Source organism: Pteropus alecto, unplaced genomic scaffold (assembly GCF_000325575.1).
Source record: "Pteropus alecto unplaced genomic scaffold, ASM32557v1 scaffold477, whole genome shotgun sequence".
NCBI lineage: Eukaryota > Metazoa > Chordata > Mammalia > Chiroptera > Pteropodidae > Pteropus > Pteropus alecto.
The window spans coordinates 327,098-342,047 of NW_006440643.1; the positions used below are offsets into that span (position 1 = coordinate 327,098).

At 41.9% G+C, this 14,950-nt stretch overlaps 1 pseudogene; it reads right to left on the minus strand.

Moving 5' to 3' along the window:
- Positions 1 to 179: 179 nt before the first annotated feature.
- Positions 180 to 295, minus strand: LOC112484579 (annotated as a pseudogene).
- Between the last annotated feature and the right edge of the window lie 14,655 nt (positions 296 to 14,950).

Genomic DNA, 14,950 nt, shown 5'->3' on the forward strand with positions numbered 1-14,950 from the left:
TAAGGGTTCAAAGAATCAGTATTTTGAGGGTATTAAAATCACGGCTGCCGGAACCAGACCTGCTTGGGTTCAAATTCTGGCTTGAAACCCGACCAGCTATTTAGTCTTAGGCAAATTATTACACGATCTCTCAGTACAATCCCTTATTTATTTTATTTTATTAGTATTATTATTTTTTACACCTACAGCACCCGGTCTTCCTAGGTGGTCTCCCATCCAAGTACTGGACAGGCCCGACCCCGCTTAGCTTCCAAGATCAGACATCGGGCTTGTTCAGGGTGGCATGGCCGTAGACACAATCTACTTCTTATCCTTTAAAAATACATAGATTCAGAGCCTCAAAGTACCTGACAACAATAAGTACCTAATTAATATTTATTGGCTTCCCTTAGACACATGTTAAAATTGTCTCGATAGTTTGACATTGAACGGAGAAAAATGGTAATTGCAACGTAGAGGACAGCTAAAAAGTATCTGGGGAGCCATAACAGGTGGAATGAGGCCATCGCATGAAGCGGTATGGCCTGCAAAAGCAGAGGGGTACTGAGCAAAGGTGGCAGATAGAATGCCATCCACAAATTTAAGTCACATATGGAATTTTAAATTTCTAGTCGCCGCATTAACAAAAAAAAAAGTTAAAAGAAGCTGGTGAGGTTAATTTTAATAGTACATTTTATTTAACCCAGTATATGCAAATATTGTTGATTCCACATACAGTTAATATAAAATTATTGAGGTATTTATTTATTTATTCTGTATGAAGTCTTTTGAATTTGGTGTGAATTTTCCATTTACTGCACTTCTCAGTTGTGACTGGCTACATTTCAAGTGCTCAAGAGCCACAATGTGGGTCGTGGCTGCCATATTGGGCGCAAGGTCTAGAAGCGGAAGTAATGCAGCAGAAGGAGAAGGTCAACTCCTTCTTCTAGGCCTCAGAGCAGAATGAGAAGAAGCCAGGTCTCCCTTGAAAAGCCCCAGGCTTGTGAGAATGGAAGGCGTGTCGGAGGAAAAGGCTGCCACTCACAAGGAGCTTGAGGGGTGAGGGGCAGGGGTGCCTCAGAGCTGGAAGAGACAGAGCAGCAATTCCACGGGTTCCAGGCAAACGCAACAAAGCAAGCTATTCTAATGAACCAAGCCACTTGGTGCTGATTTTACACTTTCATTACCCGTGTTACGGGGTCAGAACTCTCAGGTATTGCAGAGAAATGAACAGACCAGCAGTTTATGAGGGGCCATCGATCTTAGCCTCATGGCAGCGCTGGAGGCGAAAACAGACAAGCTTCCCCTCTTCAATAAATACGCCCTTTACTAATCCAATTTGAAGCAGTAAGAGGAGGTCTTCCCGAGGTAAAACAAGTAATCTGAGAATCAAAAGCAGCATGAAAGCCAGAGGAGGAAAGACAGACCCCGAAGCTTTTATGCAGAGAAGAGTGTTCAGCTCTTTGAAGATGGAATTTTCTGGAAAATGCAAGAGAAAAGCCTGAGCTAATACTTCCAAAAGAAAGCAGTAATTTTTCAGGGAGATTTTCTCAAACAATCTATTGCAAAATAACCAGCATTAAAGCAATTTAAGGAAATCGCTGTACATTTAAGTTCTTTATGTTTGTTTCTTTCCTGACAAATAGCATGCTGTGTGGAGGAGGGGAAGCCACAGAAAGCCAGGAGAAAACAGACTGTTTAGCCTGTCACTAGCTCAGAAAGCGGTGAGTTCCTAGTGAACACATCTCTGATCTGGGGACTGGCCACAGGCTTAGGTTTCCCTAATCAAGAAGCCTTTTTTGGGTGAAAGGGTAGAAGGCGGTACCGTCAGGCCATGCAAACCTGTAATAGTAAAATCCTCGACCTGCTCTTTTTCTCAGCTCTACTTCCTGAATTTATTTTGGGATAGACAAATGCTTAGACTAAGGTGAAACAAAATATATGCAAATTGACCATTTAGCTTGTTTTTGCTATTTAAGAAAACGTGTCCAACAATTACAAAGGCACTGCTCTAGGCCCTGGATAATCCTCTTGCAATTCTGCTAATAGATGCAAAACAGCTTTATTTAAGAGTCATCAAGATATGGAATGACTGCTTATTTTTAACAAAGAAGACTCTTTTTTAAAAAAAAAAATAAGATTTTCATTTAATTTATGTTCTCACTTGGTCACCTTAATATTTCAAAGCAAAACAAAATGAAAAAAAAAAACCTCCATAAACTTTGAGATCTGAACGATTTAGATTAACACTATCTTCTCCTGCTCAGGACCTATTTTCTTGATATACTCAACACTTGAGAGCCAGATACACATAAAATAGCACGTAAAATAATGGACCACAGTACAAAGAGCAGTCTGAATGCCAGCACTGCGATGAAGAAACAAACATGCCTTATCACATCTTCAAAAAAGAAAATGTCTTTTAAATTAGAAAAAGCCACTTAAATACATGCTGGGTAATTGAAAACACGCAGTGCACGAGAAGGAATTTTGTTAGAGAACAAGCCAGAAAACAAGCAGATGGACTGACCTAGTAGGATGAACTACAACTTTTTAAATAAAAACAGGAGAAACTCCTTCGCCTTTTCTGAGTGGGCAAAACAGATTGCGTTGTATGAAATAGCTGATGGAGGAACAATACCCAGAGCCCCAGCTGTTGGAATATTTTATTGCCAACGAATTTCGCGAGCCAGCACGCTCCCCTTCACGGAGGCTAAGGTTTCTCCTGGGTTTGCTGTTAGAACTCGCTGGATGTCTGGGCTTTTCCAGGTTGTTAGGAAGTAACTGTGGCTTCAAACATGTGCCTTTGAGGCCGCCATGTCAACTCGAGTTGGTCTGCTTTATTACTCTCTTGCCATTTTGGAAAAGGCGGTTGGTTACCTTTCCTACTTCTCTCTGGGGAATGGTGGGCCGGTCACACGGACACCCACTGAGTTCCGGAGCTGCTGTCACTGGGTGCCACTTACTGTTGTGATCTCAAGGGCTTTCCACCAGCGCTTTCGCAGGCAGGCCACAAATGTTGTTTACATTTTCAGATTCCTGTTTTAATTAACGTTGTGGAAAAGCTTTTCCGGGGCTCTGGTTCCTGAAGGGAAGTTAATAATATAGGTTGAAAACAAATAACTCTGCAAGGGGGAATCTAAGAAAGGACCGCCGCACTGAGGGACCCGATTCTTCTCATTCATTGCGTTTGCCCTGATTGGCTTCTATGCTGACTTTGCCAGACTCCTTTCAAAAAAAGTTAAAAACGTGGCTTCTGTCAAAAATTTTATCCAATTCATTAATGATGGGATCAATGAGACCGTAAAGGTATTTCAAGGAGCACTGGAAGAGCTGCATATTTATCATCATTAAAGAGAAAAATATTCAGATGAGATTGCCAGGTTAGATACGAAACTGCTCAATGTCCTCCTACAGGGCTATCAAACTATCACCTTTGGGGGTATCTTTGCCACCTGTCAGAAGTGCTTTGCATCTCTACCAGACAAAACAGTAGTCTGGGATCTATTTAATAAATAGTAAATAGCAAACCAAACAAAGGTACCTTTCCGTAGCCCAAGGCGGCGGTGATCATGAGAGCAGCCCAGGAGCTGTATTATACCACTGAAATCAGTTTGAATTGCTGGCACATGGTGATAATAACGAGCAGGCTGACTCTTAGTTTCATTGGTATGTGGAAATACATTAAGACCACCCAAAGAGAGCAGACAGAGGCTCTTTATTCAGAGCAAGGGAGTCAGCCTCAGTTCATTAGGTGGGCCTGTAGAGAATGTTCTAGTCCAGCACTGAAAGGGCACACTGTAATCTTTCCGTATTCCAACACTTTGGAAATGTTTTGTTAACAAAGGTGGATTCAATTGTGAAGTACTTTTTAAAATAACAACAATCACATGGCCAATGTTGACTATTGGCTTCTTTGCAGGCACTCTACTGAGTGCTTCACACCCCTTATTTCCTGTTCACTGCAATGCCAAGGGATGGGTGGGTAATGATGACCTCCACATTTGGATGGGAAAATTGAGGCTCAGATAGAACAAGTAGGTTCCCCAAGGTCACGTATCCAGTAAAAGGTGTACACAGGATTGGAACTTGTGATTTCTTACTTGGAAAGCCTTTGTACTTCCCAGAGAGGCTTTCTAAGATGTCTCTGTACCCACAATAGTGCCTCGAATATTATATGTGTTCAAAATGAATTTCTGGTGGATTAATTGGAAATTCCATCAACACAAGCAAAAAAAAAAACCAAAAAAACAAAAAAACAAAACAGAAGTAACAAGTGATTTTGGAAGGTCTTTCATTTTGTGTTTCTGTATAATTTCTCACTCCCTGAGGGAGATTTTTCTCTTTCCCCAGACTCCTCTCCTCCCTTAGGTAAAGATGCAGAAGGTCACACAATGACTGTGGCACCACGAGACACTGCAACTTATGACCAAGTGAGGGTTTATGGATACAAACCCTCACTCTTTATCACAAAGAAGTGGCAGTGGAAACATACTGGCCCTCGTCACGGGGGTTAATTTTAAAATTCCATCACCTATTTCACGTAGGCATCTAAAAGAACTTCATGGAAAACTATCATTCCCTAGATCAGCCGAGGAAGTCGAGTGAGCATGAACTTAAAAATGTATTTTTTACAGATGGAAGACCAAGATAGGCCAAGCAAACGCAAGGTCATGGAGCAAATCCTTAGAAGAATGCAGAAAAGAGAGCCAACTTTTCCACTTGAAACTTAGAGTTCTAACTATCAGACGAGCCCTCTCCAACTTGTTTTCTTCCACTTCGATGTCTCCACTCTTAAGGAAAAACAATGGCAAAAAGACAGCTGATTGGAAACGGGAGAGAGAAAATACTTTAAAAAAAAATATGTCTGGCAGTGATCATTTTCTTGATTTAAATGGAATAATTTTTGTATTTCCATGTGAGCGACCACATCCTGTAACATTGCCGAACACCTGGCATGTGCCATATACTCTTAGCTAAAATCAAAGCTGTGGGAACCCAGAGCCCATCTATGAGCATGTGCTAGAGATTTGAACTTAGTAATCAAAACGATTCTGTCTAGATGTCCTTTCTCGAACACTACTTACTTACAGGTCTCTTTCTGCTTAAATAGCTTGAGTGTACGCAGGTGTTCTGCGCGACCTGAATTGTCATTGTTGTCAAGTTCAGTCTTATCTTCGGGAGCAAGGTAGGAATGAGCCAAATGAACAATCTGAACGTTTCATTTCCTGGCACCCATCATAGGAACACCTGAGTTGTGTCCCAATAGACAGCTTAGACTTGTGACAGAGGCAGGGCAATGGCGAGCATGGTGGCAGCCCCATTTGTCCTTTATCCAGAGAATCACAGGGCTTGTCTGCATTTGAAAAAAGCCTGGATACACAGGCGAGAGGAAGGGAGGAGAGAGGGTGAAGAGGATAAAGAGATGAAAGATATAAGAGTACTAAAAGCTTCTTAACAATCAGAATAGATGGTTTTGTGAGCCATGCGATGTCTGTTGCAACTCTTCAACTCTGCTCATATCTGATGACAGCAGCCATAGGTAATATATAAGTAAATGATTGTGGCTGTGCTCCAATAAAACTTTATTTACGAAAAGAGATGGCTGGCAGCATTGTGCCTACGGGCTCTCGTTAGCCTGTCCCTGAATTAGACAAACAGGCATCTCAACATGATGACCTTGAGCCAGGACTTCAGAACTGCAGATGTCATGATCTGAACTGGGAGCTTCTCGCCTTGTCAATACATTGCAGTGGGTGCTTTCAAAATCTTTTTTTACAGTTAGGAAGATTTGCGCAACCTGACACATCCTTGTAACCAGTGCCCAGATTACAAAATAAAAAAAGACCCTTGCCAGCCCCTCAAAAGCTCAACATTATGTCTGAGACAAATCCTTGTTGCCCTGTGTACTTGCAGCTCATTCAATTCTACTGCTGTATAGTCCTCCATTGTGCGTCAATGTCACCCCCACAGCTCAAGCAGAGAGACGAGCCCACAGCAGCTCTCTGCCTGGGCCCTTGCACCTCTCTTGGGTTGGGGTCTTGAGTCCCAGGCTCTGCCAGGCATCCCATCCTTTGAAATCCAAGTGGAGGTAGGCCATGCTCCCCATGCCTGTGCACTGTGTGCGCTGGCAGAAAGTTCTCTGCAGATACCATCAAAGTTTGCTGCCTTCTAGAGAGGCGGTCACTAGCAGCCTGCAGTGCACTGGGCCCTGCAGGAGCCGCACCTGGGGTGGCCAAGTAGCGTGGTGCCAGAGTGCAAGGGGCAGAACCTGTGGTGGGAGGAGGCGCCAGGCAGTTAGTGTCAGAGGTCCCGCAAATGCTGGTGGCCCCTTCTTTCAAACTGCTCTGCTCCTCCCACACATATACACCAACCTTGCACTCTGAGCCTGTTATGGGAATGGCGGCCTCTGGGGATCTCTGAAATGCCATAGGGTCATTCTTCCATTGTCTTGGAGAACAGCACCTGGGTTCTGTAGAAATGGCTGAGCCATACTAACCTCTTCTCTACTTAGGTCAGTTGGCTACCCTCTTAGCGGTCTCATTTTTACAACGCGGATAAGCTAAAAATTTTCTACATCTTTAAGTTCTGCTTCTTTTTGGTTTAACAATTCTGTAATGCATTTCTCACTTCTTGCATTTTACTACGAGCAATCAAGAGGAGCCAAACCACACCTTCAATCAATTCTTTGCTTAGAAATCTCTTCGGCTACATATATCCAATTTCCTCTCCTGCAAGTCTTACCTTCCACAAAACACTAGAAACATAAACACAATCAGCCAAGTTCTTGGCCACTTATAACAGGATCACCTTTCTTCCAGTTTCCAATAACACATTCCTCATTTCCATCTGAGACTTCTTCAGAATGGTCTTTACCTTCCAGACTTCTACCAACACGCGGTTCAGGATTATTTCTCAAGAGATTGAGGCAGTCTCTCTAGCACTCTTCCTTTCAAGCTCTCATCCTTGCCCTTGACAGTTTGTTCAGCACAGCACAGGCTTTTTCTAGCTAGTACCTCAAAACTCTTCCAGCCTCTATCCATCATCTAGTTCCAAAGACACTTCCACATTTTAAAGTCTTTATTTATTACAGCAGTCCCCCCACTTCTTGGTACCAATTTCTGTCTTAGCTCAGCCTGATATCCTAGAATACCATAGATTCGGTGGCTTATAAACAACAGAAATTTATTTCTCACAGTTCTACAGGCTGGAAAGTCCAAGATCAAGGCACCAGTAGATTTGGTGTCTGGTGAAGAGGTCCCCCTTCCCGGTTCTTAGATGGCTATCTTCTTGCTGTGTCCTCACGTGGCAAAAGGGGCGATGGAGCTCTCTAGGGTCTCTTATAAGGGCACTAATCCCATCTATGAGGGTTTTATCCTCATGACCTGATCACTTTCCAAGGGCGTCACCTCCAAATACTGTCATATTGGGGGATAGGTTTCAACGTGTGAATTTTGCGGAGGGACACAATCCTTCAGTCTTTAGCAATGTGATTATTGGCCATTTGGATTTTCTTTGTGTGAAATATCTCAAGTTTTCCGACCATTGTTCTGTTGTGTTTTGTCTTTTTTTTATTGATTTAAGGTCCTCCCAGCCCCCGAATTCTAGTCATATTGTTGTGTAACATGTTACTTAAAACTGAATAGTTTAAAACAACAATAAATATTCATTATCTTACAATTTCTATGGGTCAGGATTTGGGAATAGTTGATTGGACTGATTCTGGTTCCAGACCTCTCAGGAGGCGACAATCTGATGTCAATTGTGGCTGTAATCATCTAAAGGCCTGACTAGGGCTGAGGATTCACTTCCAACACTGCACTCACATGGCTTGTAAGTTGGTGCCAGCTGTTGGAAGGAAGCCTCAGTTCCTTTCCCATGTGGTCCTCTTCAGAGGGCTGCTCGAGCATCCTCATGACATGGTGGTTGGCTTCCCTAAGAGTGAGCGATCTAAGAGAGCAAAGTGGTAGGCGTAACGCCCTTTATGTGCTTGCTTGGAAAGTCACACACCGTCACCTCTTTCATGTTCCATGGTCACCCAGACCAGCCTTGATTCAATGTGGGCAGGAACTCACCACACATGAGCATGAATACATGAAGAGGAGAATCTTTGGGGGCCATCTTGGAGGCTGGCTGCCACTTGAGTCCTTTGTCATATAAAGTCGTTTTAGGAGAATAAAAAAAAAGAAAGAGGAAAAGATCCTTTGGAATGTGCCATCAATCATGCTAAGATGTCCTCCCTTCCCATCTGACTACTTGGCCATTCTTTAAGACTCAGTTGAAACCCCCAGTGCGTCAGTCTCTCTCTGGCTACATTTTTATATGCTTGGACCTGCAGGGTAACATGAGACACTGCCTGCCAACCGACAAAGTCATGCCTGATATCCTGCCTGAGTGTTTTTTTAATTAAGATTTTAATCCTGTCTTGAAGCAAGCATCTTTGGGAGGGTGTAATGTTATGATTTACCATGAGTCATGGATCCCTTAGTTATTAGAGGATCATCCAAGAGGTGGTTTTCAGGTTAACAAGAGGCACCAGGCACCTGTGCTGATAAGGAGACGAGGAATTTCTTAGTTAGATAAGGGGAAGCCAGCAACAGAGCAGAGACTAGGGAGAGTCAAGAGAGGTGCCTTGGGAGGAAAACTTAAGGAAGCACTTGCTCTCAAATCATGCTAGTACAGGGTCTGCACCTGAGAGTGAATGCTTCCTTAAATTTTGTGCCCTGGATGTGTTGCTTATTTCACCCTAGTCTTGACACTGGCTAGAAGCTCCAGGTGGCACACAGTGCTGTATCCATCTTACCTAGGCCTGGCCTATGCACACACAATAATGGTCACAATCTTAACAATGACAACTTTAGGTTAAATGATATGCTACTGCCATTTTTTTCAGCAATTTCATGTGGTTTGACTTCATATCATGTACTAATTTGTTAATTCTCAGGTACTTTGCTCACTTATTAATCCTTAAAACAACCTCTGCAAACCAAGCGTTATTCCCATTTTACAGCTAGAGAAGGTAAGAATTATAGAAGCTACAAAACTCACCCAAGTTCATACGACTGGTAAGAGGTAGTGCCAGAATTCCAAAGCAAGTTGGTCTAAGTCACATGCCTCAGCTCATTCTCTCTCACCATGCTGGATGTTTCTACAGGAAGATAGAAATTGACAGCTATGGGTGTGGTGTAACTTGAGGCTATCTGAGCAGAGGTTTACTCTGTGACATTAACAATGACCTGTAATGACCCATGTTATTCAAACCTATTAGTGCCATCTCGAATGGAGCATAGACATTTAAGCGTTTTCAGAAGATGGCATGGGCAGAGTGAGCTAATAAAAAGTCCTCATGAGTGACTAATTGCAGTTTAGAGAGATCTTACATGTGGGGCAAAGTGGATCTATGTCTACAGAGAGCTGCAAAAGGATGATTTTTATTTTATATTTTTCTAGATGAGGAAGTGATTTTATTGATAAGCATGGCCATTGTGAAATTCTGTTTTGAGCTTTGAGAGTCACTACAAGTTTTAGCCTATAAGAAAAAAAATAATAAGCCATTTCGGCGGAATCATTATCTCTTGCCTTTTGGAATGAACCATATGAAAGTGGGGGTCAAAACTGCCAAAAGGTGGCGATTTCATGTGGTACAACCGAATACATAATTAAGAGCAGGTTCAGCAAATTTCTCCTGCAAAAGGTCAGATAGTAAATATTTTAGGCTTTGCCAGACATAAGGTCTCTGTCCAACTACTCAATTCTGCTATTGTAGCGTGAAAGCAGCCACAGAAAATATGTCCATGAATGCATGTAGCTGTGTTCTAATAAAACTTTATAAAAACGGACGATGGGCTGGATTTCACATTCAGGCCATTATTTGCCAACCTCTGATTGACAAGCAGAATTCCAGCATAATTTAATATCCTTTTTGCTCTGTAATATTTTGAATTTTCTATTTTGTGATTTTGTTATTGTTCTTTGATTGTTTTTTGTTTTTTGTTTTTTGTTTTTATAATTCTTTTAATGCTGAAATGGTGATAATTAAAAAAAAAAATCCTAGATGGTGCAAGACTTCTCTGAAGGGGAAGAAATGGCTTGGCCATGACGCACACAGTTTTGGAAGCCAGCTGTTTTCACTCTGCACCGATAGATGGAAGAGCCATCCGGTCTCATAACAAGTTTTCGAATTGGTATTTCAAAAATAGAACTTGTTGCTGGAACATCTCTACCTTTAAACATTTGGAGAGGATGCTAAATAAATACCACAGGCCAAATATGTCACGTATCCAATGCTGTTATTAGGTAATACATGAGAACCTTTGATTTATGTATCTAAATACTTAATCGTATGAGTCTAAATAAGAACACTGTGTACGAGGAATGAATGCCAAAAGAATAAATGAATGAATATGGTTTTACCTGAATGTACTGGAGGATATCAGTGTGTGTATATGGACTCATACTGGCATGGTGATAACTGGCACAGGCTTGGATTCCAGGTCTGATTCCCCTATTGAACCCTGGGCAAATTGTTTGGCTGATCTTCTCTCATCTCCCTGCTCCCTCATCTATAAAATAAAGAGGCTGGATGAGATCAGAGGGTTGCAAACAGATGCCTCCAGCAGCCAGGCTAATAATATAAGGAGGTAAGCACAATGTAAGACAACAGATGTTAAGTTGATTGTACTATAATGTGCTTTCTTTTGCAGCTCTTTAAAAAATGAAGATTATTTTTAGAGAAGTTTTAGGTTCATGGCAAAATCGAAGAGAAAGTACAAAAATTTTCCCATATGCTTCTAGCTCCCGCGCATGCACAGCCTCCCTCATGACTAACATCCCCTACCAGAGTGGGGCATTTGTTATAACTGATGAATCTACATTGACACATCATAATTACCCAAAGTCCATAGTTTACATTACAACATTCTGGTTCGCTCTTGGTGTTGTACATTCTATGGGTTTGAGCAAATGTGTTATGACATATATCTACCATGATGGTATCATATAGAGTATTTTCACTGCCCTAAAATTATTCTGTGTTCCATCTGTTCATCTTTTCCTCTTCACCCCCAAACCCCTGGCAACCATTGATCTTTTTACTGTCTTCATAGTTTTGCCTTTTCCAAAATGTCATATAGTTGAGATCATATAGCATGTAGCCTTTTCATATTGGCTATTGAAGGGCATCTGGTTGCTTCTAAGTTTTAGTAATAATGAATGAAGCTGCTATAAATCTGTGGCAGGATTGTTTTGTGGACTCGAGACTTCAATTCTTTTAGGTACATATCAAGGGGCGTAACTGCTGGATTGTACAGTAAAAGTACGTTTAGTCTTGTGAGAAACTGCTAGACTGTCTTCCAAAGTGGCTGCACCACTTTGCATTCCCACCAACAATGAATGAGAGTTCCTGTGGCTCCACATCCTTGCCAGCATTTGGTATTGTCGGTGTTCTGGGTCGGGGCTGCTCTAATAGGTGTGTAGTGGTAACTCACAGTTGTTTTAACTTGCATCTCCCTGATGACATATGATGTAGAGCATCTTTTCACTTATGCTGCCTTTTAGAACAAGATAGAGGATCAATCAACTACTTGCAAAGTTCATCTTCGGACCATGGGTTGCTAAAGTTTGGCCCATAGGTAACTAAAATAGGGTTTCTCCACCTCCGCACTATTGACGTTTTGTGCCAGATATATATATATATATTTTGTTGTTTGGGGAGCTCTGCATTAGAAAATGTTTAGCAGCATCCCTGGCTTCTACCCACTAGATGCCAGTAGCACCCATCCCCATCCTCTAAGTAGTGGCAATCAAAAATATCTCCAGATACCTACAAGTACCAAGTGCCAGATGGATACATTGCTGATTCTCCCAGGGGGCAAAATCATCCCTGGGTAAAATCCCACGAGGTTTTGAGGTTTTGAGGTTACTGTGAAAACACAGGTTTTGAGGCATAAATTATATCAGTGCTATTCAATGCTGTTGAGCATCAGCGTTATTTGGGAACTTGTTAGAAATGCAGGTTCACGGCGCCCACTCACTCAGACTCTGTGGGCATGGGGCTCAGGAATCAGTGTTTTAGCAAGCTCTCAGGGTGTCTGATGCTCTCCGAAGTCTTAGCATCACTGGAGCAGATTTTCAGGGGAGCAGTTTAGGTTTCCGCCCTCCTAAATGCAACATCATGAATGAGAGTGATCAGAATCTAACTGGTAGGGTAGAGAGCAAAATGCTGGAGTAAGATGAACAGAAGTACACTGTGTTTTTCATCAATAAGGAGGAAGAAGGGAGAGGAAGTCTAGATTTTAATGGCATTTGATGAATGATCTTTAAAGATTTAAAATAACATGGATTTCCTAAAATGAATTCTACTGGCTGCTTACCTGTATATAGTATCCAGGCTCTCTTAATTTGCTTAGACCATATGTCTTTAGTGAGTAGACACCAGTCACAGTGGCTGCCTGCTCCAAAATAATCTCCCCAGTGACTGAGACTCCGGTACCTCCTCTGCTTCTGACGACAGAAATTCGCTTTCTCTTCTCTCCCTACCTACTGTCTCCAGCAGAATATACTTTCACTTCCCCTCCCCCAACCAGGAGTCAGTACACCACCCAAGCCAGACCAATAAGAATCCCCCTGTGATTTTTCAAACAAGATCCAGTAAATTGACTTGAGAGAATGACTCTCATGAATAGAGAGAACAGAGGTAGAAACAGAGAAAGCTTATGGAGTTTGAACTGGTTCCAGTTGCTCCTACTCCTTCCTATGGTTTGAGTGTGTGCTAATAAATACTTCTCATTTTGCCTTAAGTTGCTTGAGTCAGTTTTCCGGCACTTGTAACCAGAGTCCTGACTAATAATACACAACTCGGCAATGTAATCTGACAAATATGATTTCCTGGCACCTACTAAGGATTATGACCTGGATTTAGGATTGTAAAATACATAATCCTAATCCATTAATTGTTCTCTTGATGGACATTCATGAATATTTATCACAGGGACATAAATTATTTTCTGTAGAAAGGTAGTAAATGTTTTAGGTTTTGAGGGTCATACCATCCTGTCGCAACTAGTCACCTCTTGCTACTAAAGAGGAAAATTGGCCATAGACAATATGTAAATAAATGGGTGTGGCTATGTTCCAATAAAACTTTATTTACAAAAGCGGGCATATAGTCTGAGTTGCCAGCTCCTAATCTAAACAAAATCAGCAGGTCAACATCTCAATGCTAATAAAAGAAGTCTCCTACATGAACCTACCATCATTTTACTTGATAAAGACTGAAGAGGACTACAGTATTATTCTATGGAGACAGCACGAAAGGAGAAGAGTAACGAATGTTACTTGGAATAAAATCGACATCCTCAAAAGTTCTCACATCCACAGGAACACATATATGTGCTAGGAAATGATTCCAGGACAATAAGCCAAGTAGGATTGTCTTAATGCTTGAATTCATAGCTAGAAATAGAGCTTGACTTACACAGCTGCTGGTAGAGCCAGTGGAAGATGGGTTGGTACTTACCTATTTACAGAGTCTCACTTTACTAACATATACTTCTTTCTGTGAAAACTAAGGAAGTAGAACATCACTGAAGCCTGATGTGGCTGAGACTCCCTGAAGCGACCTTGATCACACTGAGTGGTCCCCAGTTTACTTTGGTTTGAGGGTAGTAAAGGCAAATGGGAACTGCTTTGCTCTGGATCAATTCTGGAACTCCCTGGGTATTTGGATTTCCCTCCGAAATGGGTCAGGAGAAGAAAGAGTGCTCCAAGGCACTTCTATGCTTATCACTGGAGAATTGCTGGCTTCCCAGCAAGCACTGGGGCAGGGGCAGGTGATCACTGCACCTTCCTTCAAAGGGAAGACATGATTCCCACATGAACTGACTTGTTGGTAAGCCTTCCTTTCCCCTGACAGGGCTGACTCATGGGATGATTGTAGCCAAGACACCCTAAGACCTAGCTCAAAAAGAGAAGGTTGTATTAATTACTCCCCAGGGGTGGCAGAAATTTGCCTGCGAATTTAGTCTGGGAGCCTAAGGGCACACTCTAGGAGTGAAAGCTGGAAGAAAGCTAACAGCTGAGGCTTCTGGGAAGGACACCCAGGAGAAGGCCTAGAATGAGAGCCAGGTAAGGAGAAACTAGAACAGAGCTTGGAACTTATCCACAAATGGGAGGTTCTGGGAAACCAAGCCAGGACTGGAGCATAGAAAATCAGGATTTGGCGTTTGAGAATGAGCAAGAAAAATCTAAACTGTCTATAAGTTTGCCCCAAAGCCTAAGCCAACAGAGGTCCATCGAATATCCCTGAGGTGGAGACAGCAGCCTGGTCCTCAAAACTTCAATATGCACAAGAGTCATTTGAAGAGATCAAAAAGCAGATTACTGTCCCTCCCCTTCAGGAATCCAGATTCAGTTAAAGCTAAAACGGGACTTGAGAGTTTACATTAAAATATATATATATACATCCCAGGTAATTCTGATGTGCTGGTCCTTGATCTATGCCTTTAGAAAGACTGGACATAAAAAGATAAAATTATGTCTTCCTGCTATCACACCTGTAAGTGTACAACCTGGACCTTTTCATGTGTTTAGTATTTTTAATCTTAAAAGCACTTTGCACCTATGATTTGCTATAATTTTCTCCCAACAAAGTTCTGAGGTAGGAATTTTTATAATCGTTTTACAGGCAAAGAAACTGAGGTTCCCAGCACTTCATGTACAGTAATAAGTGGCCAAGCTCACTGCATTGAGATATATACTCAGATCTTCTGAGCATAGGGTCGGCGCTTTTGCCCCATTACAGTCGATGATAGTGCAAAATATGAAAATTTATAGAATCTAAAAATCCTACCAGATCTCTTGGGTGTTTGAGGACCGTAATGACTCGGGGTGAGATCAGGTTCCTTTCTGTCTTATATATAAAATATATGCAATATGGTGGGACAGCCCTAGGCAGAGACGAAATCTTTAAAGG